Source organism: Engystomops pustulosus, unplaced genomic scaffold (genome assembly GCF_040894005.1).
Source record: "Engystomops pustulosus unplaced genomic scaffold, aEngPut4.maternal MAT_SCAFFOLD_194, whole genome shotgun sequence".
NCBI classification, from domain to species: Eukaryota; Metazoa; Chordata; class Amphibia; order Anura; family Leptodactylidae; genus Engystomops; species Engystomops pustulosus.
The window spans coordinates 7416-17500 of record NW_027285074.1 but is presented as its reverse complement, the minus strand read 5'-3'; positions in this window follow the sequence as shown (position 1 = coordinate 17500).

Genomic DNA, 10085 nt, shown 5'->3' with positions numbered 1-10085 from the left:
CGTACGAAACTGTCAGCTCACCATGGGCTCGACGTCCGTGGGTCGGGGAGTTGAGCGCTTACGCGCGGCGGGACCTTATAACCTGCAGCGGCTGAGGAGCGAAGATTTCCAGGGTGGGCCCCCGGGGATGCCATACCCCGAGCAGCCTGTCGGCCCCGCTCCTAGCACGCTGGCAAGCAATGGAGTCTTCCCCGCGGCAGCCACCGCCTTCGCCCTAGCCTCGCCGTCAGTCGATGAAGAACGTCGTTCGCCCTCCTCTGCTCGGGATTTGGAAACGGCCTGGCCTTCGCCTACTCCGTCGGGCAACTGCCTTCCGCCAGCCCCTTCCCTCGAATCCCCTTCTTCCATTTTAGACCCGATCAGGGGATTGGTCAGCCCAGCCCTGGGGTAGGAAGAGGGGTTGGGGTCGGTTCGGCTTCGGGTGCCCCCGCTCGGCCAAAGGTTCCCCTCGCTTTGGAAGCACGCGAGGTCGCGGAGGGTGTCGGGGTTATTTTCGGCTCCCTGGCTTCGCGGGAGCGGCCTTCGGCTAGGGCCGACGCCGTCCGGCCCGCGCAGATTTGGACCGGGGTCCGGGGCGAGTACCTGCCTCTCTCACGAAGGGAGTGTCACCGGTAAGAAGCCTCTTCCCACGTCTGCTTGCCGACTTACGCTCGCCCCGACGAGAGGCCCAACCGAAAGAGTGGAAAGGGGCAGAGATTTCCAGGGTCGCCCCACCAGGGATGCAATACCCCAGTGCAGACTGTCGGCCCTGCCCCGAACCTACTCGGTGGTTTGAAGGTTAACCTCTTGGGGAAAAGCAGCGATTCGCCTCGCGGTGCGTGCCTCCGCGGATCTAAACCCCCCTCGATCGATGTGGGGCCAGAGGACCCCTTTTCCCCGTACGAAACGGCCGGCTCACCATGGGCTCGACATCCGTGGGTCGGAGAGTTGAGCGCTTACGCGCGGCGGGACCTTATAACCTGCAGCGGCTGAGGAGCGAAGATTTCCAGGGTGGGCCCCCGGGGATGCCATACCCCGAGCAGCCAGTCGGCCCCGCTCCTAGCGCGCTGACGAGCAATGGAGTCTTCCCCGCGGCAGCCACCGCCCTCGCCTCGCCGTCGGTCGATGAAGAGCCGAGTTCGCCCTCCTCTGCTCGGGACTCGGAAACGGCCTGGCCTTCGCCTACTCCGTCGGGCAACTGCCTTCCGCCAGCCCCTTCCCTCGAATCCCCTTCTTCCATTTTAGACCCGATCAGGGGATTGGTCAGCCCAGCCCTGGGGTAGGAAGAGGGGTTGGGGTCGGTTCGGCTTCCGGTGCCCCCGCTCGGCCAAAGGTCCCCTCGCTTTGGAAGCACGCGAGGGTGCCGGGGTTATTTTCGGCTTGACGCCTAAGTCCGGTCCCTGCCGGCTCCCGTCGAGGCCCGCGGTCAAAACCAGCTCCCCGGCTGTCGGAGCCGGAGCCCCGCAGCCCGAGCGGACGCACCGAGTCCCTCATGTAAGGGATAGCCGCCCCTACGGAACGGCCCGGACTGGGACCAGGCTCCCCCAGGCGCCGAAGGGGTGGGTCGGCCGTGTTGCCGAAGCTTAGCCGGCGCTGATGACCGCAGCCCCTAACGACGCCCACAGGCGGGGGAGCCAAGGAGAGCACTAGGAAGACGTGGCGGGGTCGGACGGCTCAATTTCCAGGGTGGGACCCCGGGGGTTCAGTACCCCGGGCATCCGGTCGGTTTCGCCGGCGAGACCCCAAGCCTTCCACGGCCCCCTTCGTGGGTGCAGGGATACCGAGCAGGGTGGCTTAGACGCCAATTCCCCAGAAGTTTTAGGGATAGGGTTTGTCCGGGCGCCATCCGCAGCGACAACCTCGCAAAAGAAGCTCTCTTCCACAAAGCACGGGCAACGTTCGGGTGCGAGTGTTGGTCTCCCATGGTCTACCGACTCCCCCGGGCGGCCCAAGCGTTACGCCCACGGCCGGGCCCTCGAGCAGGCGCACCCCTGGTGCCTCTCGTAAGGGAAGGCTACGGTCCTCAACCCCTCGTATGGCGGGGAGGGCGCATTTGAAACGCTAAAGGACGAGCCCTGTTCGGGACCTGGCGGGGATCCGCGGATTGGCGAGAGGGATGGGTCTGCCGTTGGTCAGAGGGGACGCACCCCTGGGACGCAGTTTGGCATTAGCGACCGATGGCCCATCTACGACCATGTACTCCGGGAGCGCCAAGGAGGACGCGGGTGGGCTTTGGGGGCAGACTCAATTTCCAGGGTCTGGGCGCCGGGGGTGCAATACCCTTAAGCGCTCATGTCGGTTTCGTCTGCCGCCCGCCTCTGGCCCGGCTCCTAGTGACGGGTGCTGTGAACGTGCGATCGTGCTTGCGGTTGAAGAGTTCGAAGGCTACCGCTGGGGATAACACGCCCGGGGAATTTAGAAAACCCCCCCCCTCCGCTACAATCTCTGCTTCTGCCGGACTCGGAGGGGAGCCGCCCCGGGGGCGACCGCTCCCTCTCCTCTTCCGCGGCGTGCCGCGCGCTTCGCCGTCAGCAGCGGAGCGAACCTTTTTCTCGGTCCGCAGCTCTTCAGGCGTAGGCGGGCAGCGCTAACAGGGTACACTGGGGACCACTCGACCGCTACCGCTCCTACGGCAGACGACCCTACCTACCGCGGAAGCGCCACGGTGGGTCTAAGCCTCGTCCCCGCGAGGAGCAAGCGGGAGCCGTCCCTTTTCGTGCTGCGGAAATAAACCGTGGACACAGAAGTGTCTGCGCTCTCCGACCGGGCGGGGGGCGATTGGACTTGCCCGAGGGACACTAGGCGAGGCGCTACCGCGGGGAGCCGGAGCTCCTCGCTGGACGCTGCCGCCGCCAACGCCGCCGCCCCCCACCCACGGTACGGTGGAGTACGCCCGTTCCATACGCTTCGTAGCAAACCTCAGCCGAAGCAGAGAGTCCTACCGCTTGTGGCAGGAGCGGGGCCGTGCGAGGACCACACTGGCACCGCGCTACACAACCTTAGGCAGAGGACGACAGCCGCTCACGGGGAGCGGGGGATTGATGCGCGACCAAGACTGAGGCTAAGGAACGCTTTACCATAAACCGGCCGGGGCCAATACCCCTGACCGAGCAAAGTGCCTTGCCCCGCCGGATCGCGCTGTGTCAGATCGATCAAAAGAGCGGAGAGCCGAGACTCTACCGCTGGGAGTTTGTGGAGAACGGCCTGGCTTACGTCCCGTCCTCCCGCCCTCGACCTCACATGGCTAGCCTCACCCGCCGGGAGCCACCCCATTGGGGACCGTAGGGCGGAGAAGGGGTCTCCGCGTCCGGAATTTTACTTGTGGAGAACGGCCTGGCTTACGTCCCGTCCTCCCGCCCTCGACCTCACATGGCTAGCCTCACCCGCCGGGAGCCACCCCATTGGGGACCGTAGGGCGGAGAAGGGGTCTCCGCGTCCGGAATTTTACTTGTGGAGAACGGCCTGGCTTACGTCCCGTCCTCCCGCCCTCGACCTCACATGGCTAGCCTCACCCGCCGGGAGCCACCCCATTGGGGACCGTAGGGCGGAGAAGGGGTCTCCGCGTCCGGAATTTTACTTGTGGAGAACGGCCTGGCTTACGTCCCGTCCTCCCGCCCTCGACCTCACATGGCTAGCCTCACCCGCCGGGCGCCACCCCATTGGGGACCGTAGGGCGGAGAAGGGGTCTCCGCGTCCGGAATTTCTTGTGGAGAACGGCCTGGCTTGCGTCCCGTCCTCCCATGGCTAGCCTCACCCGCCGGGCGCCACCCCATTGGGGACCGTAGGGCGGAGAAGGGGTCTCCGCGTCCGGAATTTCTTGTGGAGAACGGCCTGGCTTACGTCCCGTTCTCCCGCCCTCGACCTCACATGGCTAGCCTACCCCGCCGGGCGCCGCTCCATTGGGGATACGGTACAGCAAAGCGCGACGCCGCACGATGCCAACACTTTGTGCAAAAACCTGGCAGAGTCGACCAAAACCTCGCTTCTTTGACCGGTATTTTTGATGCTTTTCTCTGCCGCCGAAGGTGCACTGAGGGTCGGATCGCCCAAAATTTTTATGTTTTTGTCTGCGGTTCTTCCGAGAGGTGCCCGCCTGGCAGTTCTTTTTCAGCAGCCTTCGAAGGACATCCGGCGGGCAAGCCAGGGGTCGGCAGCCGCCGGCGGTGAGCCTTCCCCGGCAGGAGCAGGGCAGCTCGGACCGCAAAATTTTTTCGACTTTCGCCGAGGCCAAAAGCCCATGCACTTCGAAATCCTGCCCGCAGCGCCGTCTCCTGTCAGACTTCCCATGCCGCCTGCGGTGGTCCTCGCCCGGCAGAGAGAATCCGGAGTCGCCCTCTCACCGGTTCTTTTTCACCATTCCGGAGCTCTGAAATCTGCCGGACACCGAGTGGCCGAGGACGCTTCCAGGAGGGCGGCAGCGAGAGGCAGAGTGCCACCGGTCGGGTCCCCGGTTCTCCCACACTTTGAAATTTTTTCCCCGTTTGTTCTGGTGGGATGGAGAGAGAGCGTGGCTTATGCGCCCTCTGCCCCGCGGTACGCCCTTGGCTAGCCTTACGCCGGTGGTTCGCCAGGCCACCGGCACCTTGTACAGCGGGGTCGGCGTGGCTTATGCGCCCTCTCCCCCGCGGTCCGCCCTGGCTAGCCTTACGCCGGTGGTTCGCCAGGCCACCGGCACCTTGTATGGCGGGGACGGCGTGGCTTATGCGCCCGTCAACCCACCTGCTCGCCCCGGCTAGCCTTTTACCCGGAGGGCGCCACGCTCCGGGTACCAGTGAGCGGCACGAACCCAGTCATACCATGCCGCTCACCTCGCGCCCTCTCCGGCCTCCGCCGCGGAGACCTCCCGCTCTGTTCTGCGGAGAGCGATTACGGGCACAATCTACAAAGTCCCCGATGGTTAAGGACGTAGACTGTTGAGCGGGACCTACACACTCTTGTAGCCGAAGGGGCTCGCCATTTCCCGCAGAAAATGGATCACCTCCCGCAGAGGAACATGAAATGCCCCTTCCCGCGGGACCCGAAGGACCGCCCTGTCCGAGCAGGCCTCCAGGACCACGGCACGCAAAAGCGACTCAGTCCCGCTGGCATTACGGATCTGACTTAGTGCAAAAGCCTGGCAGAGTCGACCAAAACTCCCCTTCTCTGACCGGTATTTTTGCTGCTTCTCTCTGCCGCCGAAGGTGCACTGAAAGTCGGACCGGTCGGTTTTGGTCTGCGGTTCTTCCGAGAGGTGCCCGTCTCGGGGTTCTTTTTCAGCAGCCTTCGAAGGCGATCCGGCGGGCAAGCCAGGGGTTGGCAGCCGCCGGCGGTAAGCCTTCCCCGGCAGGAGCAGGGCAGCTCGGACCGCAAAATTTTTTCGACTTTCGCCGAGGACAAAAAGCCCAGCCACTTAGAAAGCCTGCCGCGGCGCCGTCTCCTGTCAGACGTCCCCGCCGCCTGCGGTGGTCCTCGCCCGGCAGAGAGAAGCCGGATTCGCCCTCTCTCCGGTTCTTTTTCACCATTCCGGAGCTCTGAAATCTGCCGTACTCCGAGTGACCGAGGACGCTTCCAGGAGGGCGGCAGCGAGAGGCAGAGTGCCACCGGTCGGGTCCCCGGTTCTCCCACACTTTGAAATTTTTTCCCCGTTTGTACTGGTGGGATGGAGAGAGAGCGTGGCTTAAGCGCCCTCTGCCCCGCGGTCCGCCCTGGCTAGCCTTACGCCGGTGGTTCGCCAGGCCACCGGCACCTTGTATGGCGGGGACGGCGTGGCTTATGCGCCCGTCAACCCACCTGCTCGCCCCGGCTAGCCTTTTACCCGGAGGGCGCCACGCTCCGGGTACCAGTGAGCGGCACGAACCCAGTCATACCATGCCGCTCACCTCGCGCCCTCTCCGGCCTCCGCCGCGGAGACCTCCCGCTCTGTTCTGCGGAGAGCGATGACGGGCACAATCTACAAAGTCCCCGATGGTTAAGGACGTAGACTGTTGAGCGGGACCTACACACTCTTGTAGCCGAAGGGGCTCGCCATTTCCCGCAGAAAATGGATCACCTCCCGCAGAGGAACATGAAATGCCCCTTCCCGCGGGACCCGAAGGACCGCCCTGTCCGAGCAGGCCTCCAGGACCACGGCACGCAAAAGCGACTCAGTCCCGCTGGCATTACGGATCTGACTTAGTGCAAAAGCCTGGCAGAGTCGACCAAAACTCCCCTTCTCTGACCGGTATTTTTGCTGCTTCTCTCTGCCGCCGAAGGTGCACTGAAGTCGGACCGGTCGGTTTTGGTCTGCGGTTCTTCCGAGAGGTGCCCGTCTCGGGGTTCTTTTTCAGCAGCCTTCGAAGGCGATCCGGCGGGCAAGCCAGGGGTTGGCAGCCGCCGGCGGTAAGCCTTCCCCGGCAGGAGCAGGGCAGCTCGGACCGCAAAATTTTTTCGACTTTCGCCGAGGACAAAAAGCCCAGCCACTTAGAAGCTGCCGCGGCGCCGTCTCCTGTCAGACGTCCCCGCCGCCTGCGGTGGTCCTCGCCCGGCAGTGAGAAACCAGAGTCGCCCTCTCTCCGGTTCTTTTTCACCATTCCGGAGCTCTGGAATCTGCCGTACTCCGAGTGACCGAGGACGCTTCCAGGAGGGCGGCAGCGAGAGGCAGAGTGCCACCGGTCGGGTCCCCGGTTCTCCCACACTTTGAAATTTTTTCCCGTTTGTACTGGTGGGATGGAGAGAGAGCGTGGCTTAAGCGCCCTCTGCCCCGCGGTCCGCCCTGGCTAGCCTTACGCCGGTGGTTCGCCAGGCCACCGGCACCTTGTATGGCGGGGACGGCGTGGCTTATGCGCCCGTCAACCCACCTGCTCGCCCCGGCTAGCCTTTTACCCGGAGGGCGCCACGCTCCGGGTACCAGTGAGCGGCACGAACCCAGTCATACCATGCCGCTCACCTCGCGCCCCTCTCCGGCCTCCGCCGCGGAGACCTCCCGCTCTGTTCTGCGGAGAGCGATGACGGGCACAATCTACAAAGTCCCCGATGGTTAAGGACGTAGACTGTTGAGCGGGACCTACACACTCTTGTAGCCGAAGGGGCTCGCCATTTCCCGCAGAAAATGGATCACCTCCCGCAGAGGAAACATGAAATGCCCCTTCCGCGGGACCCGAAGGACCGCCCTGTCCGAGCAGGCCTCCAGGACCACGGCACGCAAAAGCGACTCAGTCCGCTGGCATTACGGATCTGACTTAGTGCAAAAGCCTGGCAGAGTCGACCAAAACTCCCCTTCTCTGACCGGTATTTTTGCTGCTTCTCTCTGCCGCCGAAGGTGCACTGAAAGTCGGACCGGTCGGTTTTGGTCTGCGGTTCTTCCGAGAGGTGCCCGTCTCGGGGTTCTTTTTCAGCAGCCTTCGAAGGCGATCCGGCGGGCAAGCCAGGGGTTGGCAGCCGCCGGCGGTAAGCCTTCCCCGGCAGGAGCAGGGCAGCTCGGACCGCAAAATTTTTTCGACTTTCGCCGAGGACAAAAAGCCAGCCACTTAGAAAGCCTGCCGCGCGCCGTCTCCTGTCAGACGTCCCCGCCGCCTGCGGTGGTCCTCGCCCGGCAGAGAGAAGCCGGATTCGCCCTCTCTCCGGTTCTTTTTCACCATTCCGGAGCTCTGAAATCTGCCGTACTCCGAGTGACCGAGGACGCTTCCAGGAGGGCGGCAGCGAGAGGCAGAGTGCCACCGGTCGGGTCCCCGGTTCTCCCACACTTAGAGAATTTTTCGCTTGGTGCTGCTGCGAGGACGTAGGTCTTTCGACCGGGGCAAGCCTGGAGGGCGGTAGCCGGGTTTGGCGCCCTATTCCCGGCTAGCTCTCGGCGGCTTCACCCGGTTGGAGCTCCGACTTCCATGGGCATGTTCCTCACCGGGACCTACGACAAAGTGTGGCCGAGGGACAGTGACACATTCCCGGGTAGCCTGAGTGGCTGCTCCCGCTGAGCCACTTCCATGGGCATTATTCCTCCCCGGGACTTGCCGCCAAGTCTTGGCCGGGGGACAGTGACACATTCCCGGCTAGCCTGAGTGGCTGCTCCGCTGAGCCACTTCCATGGGCATTATTCCTCCCCGGGACTTGCCGCCAAGTCTTGGCCGGGGGACAGTGACACATTCCCGGGTAGCCTGAGTGGCTGCTCCCGCTGAGCCACTTCCATGGGCATTATTCCTCCCCGGGACTTGCCGCCAAGTCTTGGCCGGGGGACAGTGACACATTGCCGGGTAGCCTGAGTGGCTGCTCCCGCTGAGCTCTTACTTCCATGGGCATGTTCCTGACCGGGACCAACTACCAAGTGTGGCCGGGTTTCGAGCTCCAAACTCGGCTTGCACTTGGTGGCCAAGGGGGTCCCCTCCGCTCCAGGAAGGGCGCCCTCCAGCGGGCAGACGAGGGTACTTCTAGTCTGCCCGAGCTCCATGGGGCCCCTCTCGCCCCTAGGCTCCCCGCCCAGGGTTCCAGGGTCCCGGCTACAGCCACCCAGCCGAGTCCCATATAGGGTACCGGGCCTGGCAGGAATCATGCCGGAATTAGTGAGACCTCCTCGGCCGCGGCTCAGCCCGCAAAACTCCCTTTCGCGGTTCTCTTCCCACCAACTTCCATGGGCATGTTCCTCACCGGGACCTCCGACCAAGTGTGGCCGGGAACAGTCACCCATGCCCGGGCAGCCTCAGCGAGTGCTCCCGCTGAGGTCAACTTGGAGGTTGGAGCTCCGACTTCCATGGGCACTATTCCTCCCCGGGACCTGCCGCCAAGTCTGGCCGGGGGACAGTGACACATTCCCGGGTAGCCTGAGCGGATGCTCCCGCTGAACTCTTTAGTTCCATGGGCATGTTCCTCATCAGGAACCCAACGACCAAGGGTGGCCGAGGGACAGTGACACATTCTCGGGTAGCCTGAGTGGCTGCTCCCGCTGAGCTACTTCCATGAGCACTATTCCTCCCCGGGACCTGCCGCCAAGTCTGGCCGGGGGACAGTGACACATTCCCGGGTAGCCTGAGTGGCTGCTCCCGCTGAGCTACTTCCATGGGCCACTATTCCTCCCCGGGACTTGCCGCCAAGTCTTGGCCGGGGGACAGTGACACATTCCCGGGTAGCCTGAGTGGCTGCTCCCGCTGAGGTACTTCCATGAGCACTATTCCTCCCCGGGACTTGCCGCCAAGTCTTGGCCGGGGGACAGTGACACATTCCCGGGTAGCCTGAGTGGCTGCTCCCGCTGAGCTCCGACTTCCATGGCCATGTTCCTCACCGGGACCTCCGACCAAGCCTGGCCGGGTTTCGAGCTCCAAACTCGGCTTGCACTTGGTGGCCAAGGGGGTCCCCTCCGCTCCGGAAAGGGCGCCCTCCAGCGGGCAGACGAGGGTACTTCTAGTCTGCCCGAGCTCCATGGGGCCCCTCTCGCCCCTAGGCTCCCCGCCCAGGGTTCCAGGGTCCCGGCTACAGCCACCCAGCCGAGTCCCATATAGGGTACCGGGCCTGGCAGGAATCATGCCGGAATTAGTGAGACCTCCTCGGCCGCGGCTCAGCCGCAAAACTCCCTTTCGCGGTTCTCTTCCCACCAACTTCCATGGGCATGTTCCTCACCGGGACCTCCGACCAAGTTGTGCCGGGGAACAGTCACCCATGCCCGGGCAGCCTCAGCGAGTGCTCCCGCTGAGGTCAACTTGGAGGTTGGAGCTCCGACTTCCATGGGCACTATTCCTCCCCGGGACCTGCCGCCAAGTCTGGCCGGGGACAGTGACACATTCCCGGGTAGCCTGAGCGGATGCTCCCGCTGAACTCTTTAGTTCCATGGGCATGTTCCTCATCAGGAACCCAACGACCAAGGGTGGCCGAGGGACAGTGACACATTCTCGGGTAGCCTGAGTGGCTGCTCCCGCTGAGCTACTTTCCATGAGCACTATTCCTCCCCGGGACCTGCCGCCAAGTCTGGCCGGGGGACAGTGACACATTCTCGGGTAGCCTGAGTGGCTGCTCCCGCTGAGCTACTTCCATGAGCACTATTCCTCCCCGGGACCTGCCGCCAAGTCTGGCCGGGGACAGTGACACATTCCCGGGTAGCCTGAGTGGCTGCTCCCGCTGAGCTACTTCCATGGGCACTCTTCCTCCCCGGGACTTGCCGCCAAGTC